The 18166-nt window shown below is 42.1% G+C and overlaps 1 long non-coding RNA gene across 1 annotated transcript; it reads left to right on the top strand.

Annotated features, from left to right (window-relative positions):
• Positions 1 to 6361: 6361 nt before the first annotated feature.
• On the top strand, positions 6362 to 16988 carry LOC148050308 (uncharacterized). Its single transcript, XR_015701234.1, has 3 exons — positions 6362 to 6606; positions 16127 to 16243; positions 16781 to 16988. It is a non-coding gene; the product is annotated as an uncharacterized LOC148050308 (long non-coding RNA).
• Positions 16989 to 18166: the final 1178 nt, after the last annotated feature.

Below are 18166 nucleotides of genomic sequence, written 5' to 3' on the forward strand. Positions count from 1 at the left end.
GGACAAAACTTTGATCCATAAACAGATAATTTCTAATTATTCAGTAGAATAAAGCACAAAAAAAATAGATAGATTTTAATCCAGATATGAAGTCTGTGAGAGGATGTCTGGTTTCATTCAATTTGAGCTGGAATTTTTTTCCTCCTTTTACTCTCTTCATCCTTAGTTCAGATTCAAAATAGTGACACGAAAAAAAAAAAAACAGGGCCAGTGTACAGGGAGAAAAAACAGGAACTGAAAACCAGGACAGAAAGATATATCTTTTATATTCAAAATTTCTTTTTTTTAAGTAAGCAATCAGCATGTTTTGAACATTTTTGAACAATTGTTTTTTCACAAAACAGATTTACCTTTTATACCAGCTCCAACAGACAAGCAGGCAAGCAGACAGACAGCTGCAATCCTCTATCTGAAAAGCTTTGCTCAGGTTCTTGCCCTCTCTAATGTGATTGCCAACAAGGAGTGACAGTTGGTACCATCTGCAGCGCTGGTTTTTCTGATTTGAATAACTTCTCAGACTTCCAATGAGACAAACAGGTCATTTCAGATTAGACATCAAACTTCACCGGCTTTTGGTCACTTCTGCCCTGGGTCACAGTTGACTACAACCTGTCGCTTGCAGGTCATCTATCAACAGGTTGTTCCTACCTCCAAAACCACCAAGTTCAAAAATGCATGTAGTAAACCACAGACTGAGCCTCTGTATATTTTAAAATACTTATTTACATGAAGGAGGATATTTAAGGAAACTTTTTAGGGTTCATTTCATTAGTCTACTACTTCACAAGAAACTTGTTTGGTTTATTTGCATGGGGGGGAGTGGGGGAATTTGAAAAAAAATTAATATAAACAAAAGGAAACTATATTAAAAAAGATGCTAAAATTCAGTGTCAGGCGTAACAACACATGGTAATATAACGCTGAAGTGCAGTTCAGACAACCTTTTTCCCATTTTTATCAGATGGATTATATATGGCCCTCCATTAAAAGTACTTGCACAGACAGGCCTCCAAGGTCTTGCCTTCAGCTCATCCAGTAAGAGCAAAATAAGGGAATCAAGAACAACAGAGCACCAAAAGTGAACATTTACAAAGATGTAATGACTGTCCATGTAATGAAATGCCTGCACTGTGCACAACAAATGGTCACAAATTTGAGAACACAGAAGTGGATTTATACAGTTAAATAATTCAAGAGTTATTCCCATTTAGAAGCTCATAAACTCAGAAAACACTGACAATCCAGAAGATGCCTGCAATGTCCTGTTTGCCCAGCATTCATTCATTACCATGTCAATAGGGCCCCCAAAAAGTTAGTGTGATGATGCTGGAACAGACCTGCCTTGCTTTCATGACTGGCTGGTCCAGGGCCCATTTCTAGGACTGGCTACGACCACCAAATCTCTCCATTTCTGCATCTCTAACATCACACTTTGTCTTGGCTCAGTGTCTCACCCTGCTATTCTATCTAATTTCTGACCATTTCCTTTTTATTTCTAAAATGAAAACTATCTCAGTCATCTGAAGGCACTTCATATGACACTGTTTGCTTAGTGAGAAAGAGTTTACTTGCTTAGGCCAAAGTCTTCAAATGTGTTTCAATATCTTCAACATCAAATTCCACATTCTGTTGTGGACTCAGGTCTACCTCACTTGACAGCCTGGACTATGAAAGAAGAGAAAGGAGAATGACTACTTAGGCCTGTATAATGCACAGGGCCCCTCTCTTCCATACTTAACAAGAAAACACCAAGGAATAAATATGTTTTTCAGAAAAGCTTCTTGTCCTGGTATGGAGACAAGAAAAAAAAAAATCACCATTACCCTTAACTTGCCACCACTTATTTACCCTTGTTGAGATAAACATATGCCTGAGTCATTTCACTTCAGCATCCAAACACTGGTTCTTGTTATAACTTTACCAACAGATTAAAGAACCTCTTACAAACTAGCGTTTTCCTGCTGTGGAGGCACTTAACAGTGAAGACAAGTCATCTCTCAATCTGCTTTTTGATAAGCTAAAGCTTATCAAAGCATTTTCCCCAGCCCTTGTATTACTCCAGGCATCTCTTTGCTGCATCCTCTCCAATTTACCAGTATATTTTTCAGAATGTGAGCATTAGAAGAATCAGATAAAGTGCAGTACCATTGTCTTCCTAAAGACAGGGGTGAAATTGCCTTCCCACTCCTCTTCACTGCCACCCTGATTAAATATCCATGAATCATGTAGCCCTTGCAGAATTAACACAGAAACAGGAGGACCCTGTAGACACATCCATAAAGAGGCACAAGTAAATGAAAGCTAGATGGTGCCACATATACTCATGGATTCATTTAAGGTTATTAAAAACTGTATGTTCTTGTGGGTGGGATCTACTTTGCTCTAAGACCCAAACTGCAACTCCAAGAAGGAATTTGCTTCACGACTCCCTTCATTGTTCTGAACAGCCTTGCTGGAACTATAAGCTGACTTTTTGTACTGACATTGCTACATTCCCTTTTTTGTGATGGACCGACAAACATGTATCTTAATTGTGTTTTCATGGCTGCTTTTATGGTTTAACGGCGTGTTATAGTTTAAATGGTCACCAACTGAACGGGCCTTGTTGGTTTATGAAATAGCTGTTAATATTAGATTGCACAGTTGGGAATATTACAGTGTGCACTTGTGCATTAAATATTAATTTGTCTGGTGAGAGCTGAGACTATTTGAAGTGTAAGAATTGAAATTTGGGCAGGGCTTCAGTGTGTTGTTGCCAGTGGCTTAATGATGTATGCGGTGTGCGCTAGCCTGTCTTTGGGGTACTGCAGCCTTCAGTTAAGGCCCTTGGTCTGTATTTTCCGTTTTGTCCTTGTTCATGATGAATACTGAAATAAAGGCATACAGATTTCTATTGTACGTTCTTTCTTTTAGCCAGTCCAGGGCTTTTTCCAGATGATCAATCTATCCCCACTCAAAGTGGGTCACGCAACACAGTGGCAAACATAATTTTTGCTACCGCAAGCCTCTTCATAGTAAACTATTGGTCCCTGAGGATAGTCTACTGCCAGTGTATACTCCTCTTTTGTGCAATTCTTATTAGAACAGTCAATGTAAGGTTGTGCTGATCTCTCAAGTATCATCAAACAAGATACAGAAAAAAACAAAATCAGCCATAGGAAGTACTCACGTTGAAAGTGTTTGTTGTACATGTCAGTGTTAAGCAGAAATGGGATGGATGCATGTGAATTGGTTTTATTCCAATAAATACAAAATGGAGGGAAAGTGAAATTGTTCAGAGTTCAACCAACCCAGCTAACATGAGCTAAGAATGGATTTGGTGCCTTGGCTAATCCATGAGCTATTTCTTCAGCTGTATTCCTTCTCCTGGTTTTTACCTACTCATGCATTCATGTGATCTGAATTCTGTTCATGTCAAATCCATAATCTACCAAGGTGTCTCTTAGACTGTGGAACACCTGAGACATCTCCCTTTACCATGTCGAAGTTCTGCCTGACAGCCAAAGTTATTTCAGGGTGGTTTTATTACTATTATTTCTTATTTACTTACTTTGTTTGGAGGATATGGGGGGACAGCAGAATGGGGGCACAATTCTTTCAGAAAAAGTTAGACCCTCAACTAGCAAATATGTACCTTAGTAACTTTACACACGGTCCTGCTGACTTTCTACAGACTGTCTGCATGGTTTACATTACACACAAATACATGTTGGGAGAATCAGACCATGTTATCCCGCAGATTACAAAGGAGTGGGATATATCTCTGACCCAAACTGCTATATATTTAAAAGCTTCATAATATTTTACTCCAAAGACATTCAATGTAGCCTCTCTAGGTGTGGCTAGTAAACTTTACAATGCATGGTAGGCTGCTTTACTGAAAAGCAGTTTGTGAAAACTGTGTGAAGCGATACTGTTAGTGAACTTCTGGAAGCTGCTGCTACAGTAGGCTGTGGAGGCAGACACTATCTGCAGGGTTTAAAGGGATTAGAGAAATTCATGGACAACAGGCCCGTCCAAGGGGTAGGCAGGAATGTACCCTCTAGCATCTTTAATCCAATGATTACAGGTACTGGAGGAGTTTGAAGCAAAAGGGCTGCAGAAGGTGGCTAGAGTGACATACTCCTCCTGGACACCATCTTTTGCGGGCAGTCCAAGACATCCAGGCTGGATGAACGATTGGTCTGACCCAAAGTGTATTTCTTAAGTCAGATATTTATCTCATAGCCTTTTTTATTTTTCTTTTTTTTTTACGTTGCAGTTGAAGCCATTTCCAAGACACTCAGATCTGACTGTACTTAATAGTAGAGTGCTCCTGCCAGTATTAGAGGGAGCCTTATGGTGAATGATCCCAGCATGGCTGCAGGTGGCTTAACTATCAAAAACGCAATAGCATTAGCAACAGCAGCACTGCCCGCTTCATCCAGTTTCATGTCACTTCTGGGGTTTCTGATAGAGTTCAGGACACATACAGAATATGCAGAGACCTCATACAGCTGCTCTGATTTCTCTCTCCGTCTGGTGAGTCAAAGGCCCTCTCAGAGGAGATCTCTCAAGGACTGCTATTTCTCTGATATTTCCTGATTAGCATTTCCAGGAGCAATTTTGCTTTATAAGGAAATTCAATGAATAGATTTACTGATAAGCCTGAAACTTGCCTCCCATGCTTCAAGAGTGACTGATGATTTTGAGTACCTCTGTTTGCAGCTGGCCAGTTTGGGATGCTTTAAAGGGCCCCCAGTTTTAGAGGTCAGAAAGAAGTCCTATAGAGGGGCAAACTTTTGCCCTCTTTCTGGCACCTCAAATTGTGCACTGCTCTCTGCAAAGAAAGGAAACGAAAATCAACAGCCTTTGGAAAAATCTAAAACTCAGATTTTGAGATGAAGCACAAGAAGAATTAAAAGAAGAATTGCCAAGAGAGGAAAGACTTCAGTACATGCCTTCAGGTGAGCAGATATTTCAGTCCTGATGAAACACATGGCGTTATCTCAAGCACACCTTTGACATTTCTAGTGTATGTGTTTGGGTGGGGATGGGTGTAAAACAGAGCACAGTTCCTGTAAAAAATGGAAGCAGACTTCAGAGCTCGATGGGAAACACATGGTGACACCAGATAAAAGAGACAGACAGAAAATAAAAAGAGCAAAAATTCTGCCAAAGGGGAAAATCACAACTCACATCCTCTGCTTTGGAGATGGCTCTGTATGATTACAGGCACGCTGTGAATATGGCTGTTCTGATAAAAAAGTCTGCACCATTCATATATGAAAGTTCTTCTTTGGGTGGTAAAATGCTCTTAGCTTTTTTTTTTTTTTTCCTTTTCCCCCCAGCTAAGCAGCTTCTGGGTACAACCAGCCATGCAACATGCAAAGCCCTGCCTACAAGCTAATACCCAAATGCACACCCTGATTCCTAAGCGCATATTCATTTGAACCACAGTGACAGCCTCATTTAGAAACAAATTAGGGGTTAACTAAGAAGTCCATGACGGAGGCAGAATCGAGTTTCCCTTTTCCCCTCACTGTCTGTTAGAATTAGAAAGTGTCTATGAGCAGTGTGTGTCAAGAATATGAACATGAGATGTCATTTCTCCTGCCTCTAATTGAAGCCAAGATAAATGAAGTGGAAAGGCGGCGTCCAATCCAATCAAAACATGAAAAAGGTATTTTGACATGTAAATTACAAACTTCCTGTGTATTTTGTCTCCCCAATTACACCCTCCCCTGTCATGTTTTTTTAAATTATATCTTAATCTCCCAGTCTCCTAATAATTATGTCATCATTCTTGGGCCTTGAACACTGTGTAATGGTATTTTATAGAATGTGCCATTCATTATTAACTAAACTCACTCTCTGTCCCTGCTGATGCTATTTCTCATGGTGCTCAAATATGCATTGTGTCAGTTCTCCCTTTGTAAATGTTAGGCCAGTTCCACTCACTGCTTCTTGATTAAATGGTATGCAGTAGGCGAGATACTTTCAGACAGTTTATTCTGCCCATCATTATTTTATAGGGATGCACGCTCCCTAGTATTTTTTTTAATGGAATGGGTGAATGGTTTCAAATGTAACTTCCCAGTCAGTTTGGATCACTGAAAGAGCTTCGTGGCTTTCATGGTGTAATTGACTGTGTTTTCTCTCCACCTCTTGAAAGAGGAGACAGTATTGGCTCAAATTAAAATGCACAGTAAGGGATCGGGAATAAGATCAATGCAGTATATAACTACACCTACATGAGAGTATTTCCATCGACTGTAACAGTCTTTACATCAGATCTAACAGAATGACACCAAGGATCAAATTCATCACATCTATATTTAGACGTTGTGAATGCTACATCTAAGGTAGTCGGCAAGACCAAAATAAGCGCTCCTAGAATGCTATTCATCTCATTCCTTTAAACCTCTATTTTCAGATTAGATTAATCACACCTTAGAAGTGCCTTTTTCTCTCAGAAGACTAGAACAGGAGTCCTCATGACTTGTTCAAGCTGTAGAAGTCCACCAGAAGAGGAATCCCACCCCAGACAGAAAGGATCCTGTCCCCGGAGTTAAGGACTGTCACGAGAAGGGAGGACAGATGACTGCAGGGAGAAGGAGAATTAAGGTAAGTCTTGTGATGCTTGATCTTATTATTAATGCAATTGGTTACAGGTTATTGATGAACAGCACTCAGATAACAGTTGCTTAGGTTTCTGAGTCTATGTAGAATACCACCCAAACCATCAAAGATTTAAGAATGGTAGCTAGTTAAACCCAATATCAGATGTTACATAAGATGCCATATTTTTCCGTTATAGTGATTATCAGGCAAAAAATGGGTAGCCTTTATAATGCAAAAGCAAATATTTAGTTAAATATATCTGGTTCAGCAATATAACTTAACTCCCAATTTTACGAGTACAGAAAGTAGTCTCCAGAGGTGACTTGCACATAACCAGCTGAAAAATGCAAAGAAAATTACTAACTTGACGGTATTTAAAAGTGATGTTAAACAACTTCTGCCTACACATAGAGTTTTATGTTCTCAATCAAGCCTTCAGTGAGGCAGAGAAGCCTGTGAAATGCTTTCATCCCAGCCTTTCTGTTATTGAACACAGCATACACACAAGTCAGTCCTGTTTTTCAGCATCCACCTGCATGACAGGAATTCTGCCCTGGATTTGAACCGCTCCTCATCTTTGTCTGAGCTCTGTATAAGTGAATAATGATCCCAGTATCAAAGATGCAGTTTGCAGATGAAAGTTTGGCTTTGGATACACCTGGGCGATCTCTTTTATGTATTACCATAGCCAGTGAGTGCAACAGAGGAGCTGTGCAAACCCCTTAGTGGCACTAGCTCAGAAGTGAAGGAAATGGAGACTCCTATTGAGTTTCAGCATCCTCTCTCTTTGCAAGAAGAGCCGTATTGCTGGAAGAGCTCTGGTCTACAGCTGCGCAAATAAAAACCAGGAGCCCTCTCTCCCTCCCTCGGCAAACGTGCTGCCAGATCTGGGTCCCACCTCATCAGGCCTGGGAACTGCCTCTTCCCAGGGCCTCCTGACATGGACATCTCCTCTTTGCTCTAGCAAGGACAAAAAGTATCCAGCTCAACAAAAACTGTCAGTCACCCCAGACTTATTTCTTCCTGGTGTGTTTTCTTCTGTCATTTTTCCAAGACCTGTTGAGTAACATTTGACCTGAGGTGAGACTGCTTATAGGTACGGGCAATCTCCTCTTGCTTCACACGGGCTATGGAGGGCCCATCTTCTTCTCCTTTCCTCTCCTCTCCAGTGTCCTTTTTTAATTGGTTTTCTTGTTCCTGACCTCTCTGCTGTAAAAGCCTGCACTTCTGCTCACCTGTTTCCAAAGCACCCAAACAGTAACTTCTGTTAAATTAACCAGCAAGCTGGCTTTAAGACTTAAATATCTAAGCACAGAGTCCACCTGCTGAGGAGATCCCACTGTTCTCAACCTGCTCTGTGCAGACAAGCCTACAGAGGCATTAAGCCTCAGAAGGCCCTTCGTCACCATCCATCCCCTGCTGGGAACTGGCTTTTTATATATTCACAGCACAGTGCTGCTGCCCTGCTCATGCTCTGGCACCTCGTGTACAAAGCCTGGCTTCCCTGGAGATGAGCAAGCCCTCATGTGCTGTTGCAAAACATCTTCTCCAGCCTCAGCCAGAAAGCTTGGGCCCTCTCCTGTCAGGCACATCCAGAGGCACACACATCTTTCATCCAGTTCCTCAGGGAAGAGCTCATCTCTCATGGGACTTGATAGTTGGTTTTACTGGAATAGGATTAACACAACGGAATTGAATTGTTTTAGCCATCCTGTCATCTGAAGATTCCCCTACCTGAACGGGAAGCAAGATTTATTGCATCTCCTTCATCTGAGCTCCTGCAAGTAGCCAGCATGCTTTCTACCACACTGCGGTTTCATAGCACAGGTTCACCAAGTTGTGTTAGCGTCAGTCCCAGATGTGCACACACAGGTGTTCACTCTTTGGAAAGGAATGGTGAGGTTCCTGCCAAGCTGGATTTAATCCATTAGCACAAGATGCTCCATGTTCATGTAGTTGGCCTTCTAGCACTAGATATAAACAACGGGTACTCAGGCATGGTAGCACCAGTCTCACCTTAAAGCCACCCAAAATTACTGAATCTTTTTCTTCAGTTGCACCATTCTTTCTCCTAAGAGTTCATCTCTCTATCCAGGAAGGTTCCCACAGAGACATAAACCTCATCCATCTCTTGAGGTTGTCCTTTAAGTACAGCACGTCTCCACCCAGATGGGGCTGTGGTTGGGTATCATCTCTCCTCTCAGTACACACAATAACACAAATTTACATCCAGTCAGAATAAGTTGGGTCAGTTTCAGTTTGTCTATGGCCAGCCAGTTTGTTATGCTTTTTTTTTAATCAGGATAGTTTTTAAGAGATTTTTCTATTTTTTTTAAATTTAAGTCATAAAGCCAATTCATTCGGAAAATTATTAACCTAATAGATGCCAGAGCACTTGTTGAGACATGACAGCAAAACCCAAAATGCATAAAGAAAACAACAAAATGCATAAAGAGAAAGTTTCCTGTAACAGCTTTTCTTGTGGCACAGCCAGAATACATTTGCAGCGTGAGTTGCGCTGTTACTATATTACTTACGCAGCCTGAGTGTCCCCATAAAAGTACTGCATGTACCAGGCAATGACTTTTTTATGTACCTTGGTATTCTGAAATGCCTTCGTGTGTCCTTCTCCCTTTCCACATGTTCCGAATATATCGGCACTTTAATAGGTTTTTTCACGTGCAGCCTAAAGCGCTAAGCTCACTCAGTCGCAGTTTACCAGACCCCTTCCTGAGTATCGATAACGGATATGCAGGCAGGCACACCAGCACTGCGTCCCTGCACCGCCAAATGGCTTAGCAGGATTTGTACCGAAGGCCAGCCACGCTATATGAAACACAAAATAGGTCCTCCTGGGCATGGAGAAAGATGCTGCTGGTGAAAGACCTCCCCTGCCTCCCCCTCCGGCTCTCCACAGCTCCTGCAATCACATCACGTGTCTGGCAGCAAACCCTCGGCACAGCCTCCAGGAAAGGCACAGTGAGTGAGAGGAGAGTACAAGGGAGGATTTAGCAAAATAAATGCACTAAGAGCTTGTACAGAGCTTTCCTCACAGAGTTTTTCAGGGACATTAAACACATGCATATAGGGGATACACACACACACACACACACATGCTGACCTCAACCCCTAACGTAACTGAGGATGAAGAACCATACCTACATCCCTACCTATCACAGCCTCCAACAGCAGAATTAGCCATGTTGCAGAGATATGTTCACCAGTACAAGACAAAGAAAAATCCCACTGTAAACCAGCTTGTGATAGCAGCCCCGGCTCCGAAGGGACACCCCTGTGGCTGGTAGCCCAGGTTCACTGCAAAGAGCCACCCTCTCACTGCAGAACCACTGAGACCTCCCTTGAGTCTCCTTTTGGCCACAGCATCGCCAACCCCAGGCACTACGGGAAGGGGCTCCATCTGCTTTGAAATTACAAGCTCCACCACATAAACTTAAAAAATTGCAGTTTTAATACAACAAGAAATTCTCAGCCCTCTACAGAGGGTCACACTCCCCCTGCCAGCAGCCAAGGGCACCCAGCATGGATCCTGGGCCCGAGGTGGCTGCCCAGACCCATGATGGGCTGAGGAAACAGCCTTTTCGGGCTCTTCTTTCTCTGTGACTTCTGATCCCAGATGATACTTCAGCCACAAAGATCTTAATCTCGCTTTAAATTGCAAAAGCACATAAGCATGCAATAAAACAACACGGGAACTCACACCTCAGACTTGTGAAGACGAACCCTTCCTTCTTGTGGATACGCTATTAGTGGTTTTCTTCTATTATTCATTCACACATTCGCACTATAGCACTGATTTTAATTCATGGGTACATTTATTAGAGTGGACTTAAAAATAGATAATATTTCTAATATATTTTTAGCAGTTAAGAATTTAAGAGAGAGAGGAAGAAAATATGTTGGTGAAGAAAAACAGCATCGCTCTTCAATGAGCTACAGATCTGGTCAGAATATGCTTGAAATCTGAAATTTTCATAGATTCTTTTCCCACTCAGAATTTCATAAAGAAAAGCTGTCATTTGTCAACCATGACCAAATACATAGAGCAGGGTTTGGATCAGAATCCAGTTGTAACCAAAAAGCCCTTTATCTTCATCAACATCACCCCTACAATCCTGCTTTTGCTAATAAGAAGACATGGACAGCGAAAACGGTGGATGCCAGTATCTCTGCAAATCCCTCCTTTTCTCTTTTTCTGCTATCAAATCCTTGATTTTAATTCCAAAGCACAGAATTCAACACATACAAATTCAATACTACATCGAAAAGCGGAGTTTGTTCCTATTGGGCCAGATCCTCTACTGATACAAATCAATACAGATCTCTTTAGCCTAAGTGCATTTACGTTGTGAATCCAGCCCCTGGGATCCTGAGCTCACATACAGGAAAAGTCTGCTTTTAATTAAAAAAAAAAAAAAATAAAAGGCTTTGCAAATGTGGGCTTACAGAGGGATGAGGCCCCTCTGCAGGTTTATTCTGTTATATTTGTATTTTCATAGCTGGAAATTCACGTGCAGCACAGCCAAACCAAGAGCCAGGATGGCCGTTGCCTTAGTTGAAACATTCTCATGATCACTTCAGTTTTGGCAGCACCCATCTCCTGGGAAACTTGTCCCAGTTTCACCAAACTCTCTGCCTTTGAGACAGGAAAGTTAACAATGTTTAAAACCCATTATTTTGATATGTACAAGCCAGAACTGAACTACAACTGTTTTGTTTGGCAATTTCCTTTAATTTTATGTTAAATGATTCAAACCATCCTTAAAAGCAAAGCATTTATGGAACAAAACAGTTGTTTTGGAGAGAAATAAAACATTTATTTTGACACAAAAGAGTCTGCTCCTTCCCTTTCACTGTTTGATCTCCTAACTTTTTATTTTGCTTCAAAAAAACCGTATTTATTTTATTTTTTTTGCACTGCCAGAGAACAAAAATAATCAATTATTCACGCTGCTCTAGATAAACCACACATAAATCATGAATAAAAACATACATTAATTCCCTCCGCTGTAAACTACTATTTGGTGAAAAGTAAAACATAACAGGAGTCTAAACTTATTCTCTGCCTCTCTTTGTCTTATTTTTCACTTAAGATTCAAGTATAACAGCTTGGATCTTGGGACAACCTTAGAGCAGCTACACTCCTTCCATGTTGTTATACTACCATCTACTGATAGAAGGATGCTACTTCTCTGGGGTTGTATCTCCTTAGTCACCTTGGTGCAACAAGCAATATTTCAACTCAATCAGAGCTCAAAAATGAGCATTAACTGCCTCTTCAGGCGTTATCACCTGAATGCTCTTTTCTGCAATACGAACATATTCACAGAGTAATCAGCTGCACTTCAGACCCCTTGTAGAAAATAAGGTATTGGGGGATTTATATTTGTTGCTTCCTTTATTTCTTTCAAGGGAAAAAAGCTAAGGGATGGGAAATGATCATCAAAAGCCTTTTGTCAACTTGAAGGAAGGAGGCTGGGTTGATCTTTTACTAAAGTGAGGCAACATTAAATTGCTAGTTTAAAGAAGCTTAAAAATGCACTACCTTTAAAAACAAAACAAGTTTAGACCTATAAAATATTAATTGTTTCCCATTATTAACAGCAGGAAAGGCAGTAGCTTGGCTTTTTGCAGTGTTCCCACACCCCCCTAGGGGGTTCTCAGTGCTTCCAGTGAGCTGTCCCCGGTCAGCATCCAGGAAAAAAACTCATCTGGGATTACTGTTCTGTTTGGCTAAGGAATGGAGAATAGAGAGAAGAGCTGAGGACTCTTTGCAAGGTCTCCAGATGAAACAATGGGAAGTGCCAGTTAATTTCATATCCTTTGCCCTTCTCAGATATACCCAAAATAGAAAGAGTGGCAGGCACCTTTTATTTTAATCAGTGTGCTGCAGTGATTTGGGGCTAATTAGATGTTAGTAATTAAGAAAAGACTGCTGTGACGGATGTTTTTACAGGTTGCATTGTTGATTCAAGAAATAAGACTGTTCACCTTTAAGTATTGTCAGTCACATTACTTTAGCTGGGAAGAATTAAATGTCAATTTTATCTTGCTTCATCACTGCTCTTTAATCAATGTCGATGCATCACTTCCCCCTATCATTCCTCCATCAAACACTGACCTGGAAATCTGACACTGAGCTTTCCAACACCGGCTCAGCTAATTAAGAACTTTGTTATTCCACCTTCCATCTTTTAAAGAAAAGTAAGAAAAGTGCCAAAGAGACTCTTGCTTTCATGTGGAAAAGCATCAGCAGGGGGTTAATAATAATTATTGAAATGACTGACAGCTCAGGCTATGCTGTGATTTGGCCCAGTCCTGTAGTCACAGAAAGGTAAAAGCTAAGAAAAGTCAGGCCTTGAATTACGACAGTGAATAAATGGTATTTTAGGAAAGAAAACAGCTTCCTACCCTCAGACTACAGGAACAAACCAAGATCATCTTGTAACCTGGAAAGGTTCTGATATTTATCTCCGCATCCAGCCCTTTCAGCATGGTAGCCATAGCCTCATTAAATCACCGGGTGTGCTAAAGATCAGCAGAAGGAGCACTCGGAGCCTTTCCAAAGCAGTCAACCACGGACAGCGTGGGCCACAGCCAAGGAACTAAAAGCAGGGCTGAGCTATATCCAGATGGGTTTACGGGATTTTCCTGCACACAAGCAGAGGAGATGGCTTAATGCTCATACCACCACAAATTCTGGGAGTCCTAAGCACAGATTAAGGTCCCAGTATTCTGCTGGCGGCACAAAATGACAGCCCCAGTCCCACAGATCTCACAGCCTGAGCATGATAAATAGAAACACCACGTGGAGGCAACCTGCACATGGTGGTGCATGAAAAAATGGGGAAAAAAAGTAAAAGCAATGAAGAATTCTTGATCGGTACTGTGTCACTGCTCCTCTCTCTTCGACAGGCTTTTAGTGAGAAAGCAAGAGAGGAAGCATAATTTAAATATTACAAAAATAGATACTTTTGAAGATATTCTCTACCTTTCCCTGAGTCCATGGGGAACTCGTAAGGCCAGATACTGCAAAAGTGTTTGCTGGAAAACTTCACTGGTAGAGAATCAATTAGTTGTGGCCTGTCAGAAGTGGGCATAGATTTGTCAATACTGAGTAAGAGTGATAAGCAGGATGGATATGGGCTGTGAAGGCTCTTCAATAAAGAGACGGTCAGGACTAGCAATGAGGATTGAGAGGCAGAAGCAGGTCAGAGCTTCTTGGGCGTGGAATCCAGCAGCACGGCAAATCTGGGCAAGAAATTAGTTTCGTTTCTGCTGTGCTTCTCGAAGAGAAATATTAGGTGTATTTTCTGAACATAAGAGAGAAGAGCAACCGAGGCATATATTTGGCTGATATCAGTGTTTTCTTATTCAACTGCAAACAGAATCAGGAGGTTCAAATTTGGTTGGTCTAACTCCTCAGAGGTGAGGGCACAAACGAACAAGCACTTGGCACAAACTGTTGCTTATATTATCTCACCCAAAAGACCTGTAGACCTAACAATTCAAGCAGACTCCGAAGGCTTTCACAGGATTACTCATGCGAGAAAGAATTTTTTTTGCATAAGAATGAAGAATCAGAACTCCAAATATATTTTAAGGGCCAGATTTCCAGTGAAAGATGGAGAAAAGACACAAGTGGCATTCTTCATCGGCTTTTTCAAGGCCAGCAATTTGCTTGAGAATTTTTTTTAGGAAAAAAAATTGCTACTGAGTAAACCATGCTTCTTAGAATGCTCATCACCCACCTCAAAGTCCTCTCCTAGCTCCAAAGCAGGTATGTGCAGCAGCTCCATCCCAACCCAGCCCTCGTCCTAAGTCTGATTCAAGCAGGACTCCAGGCAATTCTAGCTCTGGAGGCCCTCAGTTCCCAAAACCAAATCCTAACCCATAGCAGGGCATGGTGAGCCCCCTCTCAGCTCTATTTAAAATCCACCGAATTACAATACACCTGCAGGGCAGTTCAGATTCCCCAAGTTTTGAAGCTTTTAATTTTTTTTCAGTCCGTGAGTGGGACATCTCAGGGATAAAATGCTGAATGGAGGCACTGAGAGTGTATGTTCAAGTCTTGGCACTGCCACACGCACCTTCTGAGACTGCTGGTAAATAGCTTAATCTCTCAGTACCTCAGCTTCTCATCTGGCAAATGGAGGTTCCTTAACGTATAGGTTTTGTGAAGATCAATTCTTTAGTATCTGTGAAAAGCAGCATTAGAGTATCTACAAAGGGACCTCAGTAATACTGTTGTGTCTTCAGTACCACCTTATGGATTGCACTTTTCCTGGTGCACCGTGACCTTGATTCTGCAAACTGTGTAGCATATACTTAAAGTTTAGCTGATATTTCAATGGCTTGCAGAATCAGCACTGATACATCCATCACAGATATATCTAAACACACAGCTGACAAAATAAATATCTTCTTAGTGTTCATATTATCATCCAGTGTTTTGGGGCCATCTCATAAAGGCGCTTATGTGCAACAATGCCTAAGCAAAATGGGTTGATTTAAGAGGGCTGAGGGAACACTTAGCTGGGAATTTCCTGGCTTCAGTTAGTTGCAGTCAGAGCGTTAAGATTATATTTCAGTGTCAGTATATTGTTTTTATTTGCTTTATTAAATTTGCTTTAACTTGCATTGACATTTTCTTTCCCTTGTTACTCAGTCTCTCAGCTGTAAAGATTCCATTTGCTGAATTGTTTAGCCATTTGTATCAAAAATAAATGTTAATGCAACAGGAACTCTTAAGGTTTTTTTTCCACCAAGAAGTGAAATCAAGCCCCAGATGCTGCTGCCGCTACTTGACTTCCAGTCCGAGCCTGGGCAGACTAGTCAGGAGCTTTTGATTCAAAGGCAGGCGCCCCACGGATACACACAATTTGTTCTTTCAGGCCCCGCAGTTACTGCAGCTGGGCACCACTGGCTGCCACCAAAGTCCTGTTTAAATTCACCACCGCCTCTCTGGCAGATGGAGCAGTAGTACAGTTAGCAACAGCACTGCTGTTACTGATTGCAACTATGGACAATATCACATAGTGCCAAGTTTCCTAAAGATAACTCCGATTTCAGCGCATGCAGCATTGCACCTGTAGGTATTTTTGGGGGGTTAAGTGGCAGTGTGATGGGATTTGCTTACTGGAAGCTTACTTGGAAAAGTCAATGCACATTTAAGTCATACACTGGTGTACAGTGGTACATCTCTGCTTTATACACCAGTCAGAGAATTTGGTTCTGTAAAAATCATTATTTTCAGCTTTTCAAAGACAAAGGTAGTTAAAGTTTCAGATTTGACTGCGGAGCTTTATATCAAGCATACAATTGTTCTAAAGTACCTAAACTTTGTATAAATAAGTTAGACTGGGACACTGACCTTAAACATGCTTCTAAGACTGCATGAGGCTTTGCAGAGTCCCAGGAACTGATCCTGTAACGCAGGAGGGGTTGTAATGCATGGCTATAGCAAGGGTTACCACACTTTCTATCAGGGTTCTTTTGCCTGCAGGATTCGTCTGGGGTCCAGTCCCCAGCTCCAGGACTGTGCACAGACAGGATCCGGCACGGGGCAGTGGAGTCACAGCACAGGGCATGAAATACAGCGCTGCACTGGGAGCAAAGAAAAGTAAGTCTTAGTATAACCTGTAAAACAGAGCATGGTGGGGCAAAGCCAGTATGGATAGAAATCAGACCTTCACCCTTCCAAGTGATAGGGTGCAAGATTTAGGTTTTGGCCTCTGCAGTATTCAGAGAAGGGCATGACTCCCTGGCAGAGTTCCCTGGCATGGGAGGTGAGTGAAATAGCTTACACTGGGTAGCTGGAATCATCTTGACTGTGCAAGAGGAGAGAAGAAATGGGTCTCATGCCCCTGGGTTTACTCAGGTCATCTGCAAGTCTCCCCAGCATATTCCCACCTTGCATAAATCCTCCTCAGTGACAGAGTCCAACCATCTGGCAATACCACTGTTCACTCAGTGACCTTATTTTGAAACACCAGGCTCCAGAGACCTGTGGAGATATAACTTCTCTCCAGAGAGAGGATCCCAAATGGTCTTTACTTTATACCAGAGCCTTGCCGTACATGTGAATAACAAACCACCAATGCAAGCAAAAATGCTCATAGCAAAACTGTCAATATTTTTCTCCTTTCTTTGTGCACAGGGGCTACTGAACTCCTGGAGAGCTGGTGATCTCCTGCACTATCGATGCCGAAGTGTAACCCAGAGACATAGGGGATGAGCAAGGAACAAGCCACAGCTTTCAGGTCTTTGCAGATATTGAGTGAATCGGGCCTGTAGCTTTGTTCCCAATGTGCAGAGATTACATGATTTATTTGGCCTGCTGTACAGTTCAGGTGTTCATCAGTTCAACCCAGTCCCCAACCCACTAGCAATAAATTCCGTGGTAATCAGTATTCAAGACACTACAGTGGGAGAGGCCCAAGCTTTTGAAGACAGAAAGACTGAGGAAAGTTAACCTTTTATTTTCTATGGATATTTTCTGTTTTGGGGGGTAGGGAGAGGGAAGGGATACAATTAAAGCATGGCCAGGATTTCCGATGGCTGCTACAGAATCACAGCCATGAATGGGCACCAGTGCTATGGTGCACCAAACTCCGTGAGCATTAAGTGCTTCATCAACGCTGTGTCTTTAACCCATAGTGCAAACATTTGATATGCTTCAGGCACAGCATTTCACTGTCACATTTGCCTGGGATCATGCCCAGTTGAGCAAACCACAGCGCCAGCCTCTGCTCTTTGCTCTGTGAATGCTGGCACCAGTCCCAAGGGTGCAAAAGTCCTGACACCAGTGTCAGGAAGCCACATGAAGAGGTCAAACATCAAGTGATCCTTCTAAAAGAAATCACTGCAGGTGCCTTTCATTCACCTTCTGCTTCCTGAACCTTGAGGGCACACTTGCTTTATGTTGCTCAGCTTGCTTTCTCAGCTCTAGAAACCCGTGCTTTTTAAAATGAAAACTGCAACTCTAGTTCCTTCTCTTCCTTCCAGCAGCTACAGCTTTAAGAGAAAGACCAAATATTGCAGTGAAATTTCCAGGGTTGGCAGTGGTTTGTCTCTGGCCCGAGGCTGTCCGGGCAAGCAACAATCTGCAGGCCACGTCCTCAAGCTGGCTGTGAACAACTGCTTACACGGGGATCTGCACAGGAACTACATGTGTAAATACAGCAGTTCCTTTTGGCCTGCAGTTGAAGGCATTTGGGTCTGCACCGTCTTAAGGACAGAGTTTTCTTTTGCAACCCCCATAAGAGGGTTTATTTATAAAATGCTTTTTGCTAGTAAGGCCTGCCAGGAGGAATTGCTGGTCTTTTTATGTCATGGTCTAAAGCACTGATCAGATTGTCACGGACCGAAGGCAGCAGCCCCTTTGGAAAAGGACTCATGCCATGATGTACGGCAATAAATACCCACAAATGCTGCAGGAGAGCAGTGTCAAATTTATTAGTAGGGCAAAACTGTCAACATGCCTTCTAGGCTACTCCTGCATGTCCCCTGCACTGAAGATCATTTCCAACCCATTAAAGGCTTT

Source organism: Nipponia nippon, unplaced genomic scaffold (genome assembly GCF_047370975.1).
Source record: "Nipponia nippon isolate SJK-2023a ecotype South Korea unplaced genomic scaffold, ASM4737097v1 scaffold_9, whole genome shotgun sequence".
NCBI lineage: Eukaryota > Metazoa > Chordata > Aves > Pelecaniformes > Threskiornithidae > Nipponia > Nipponia nippon.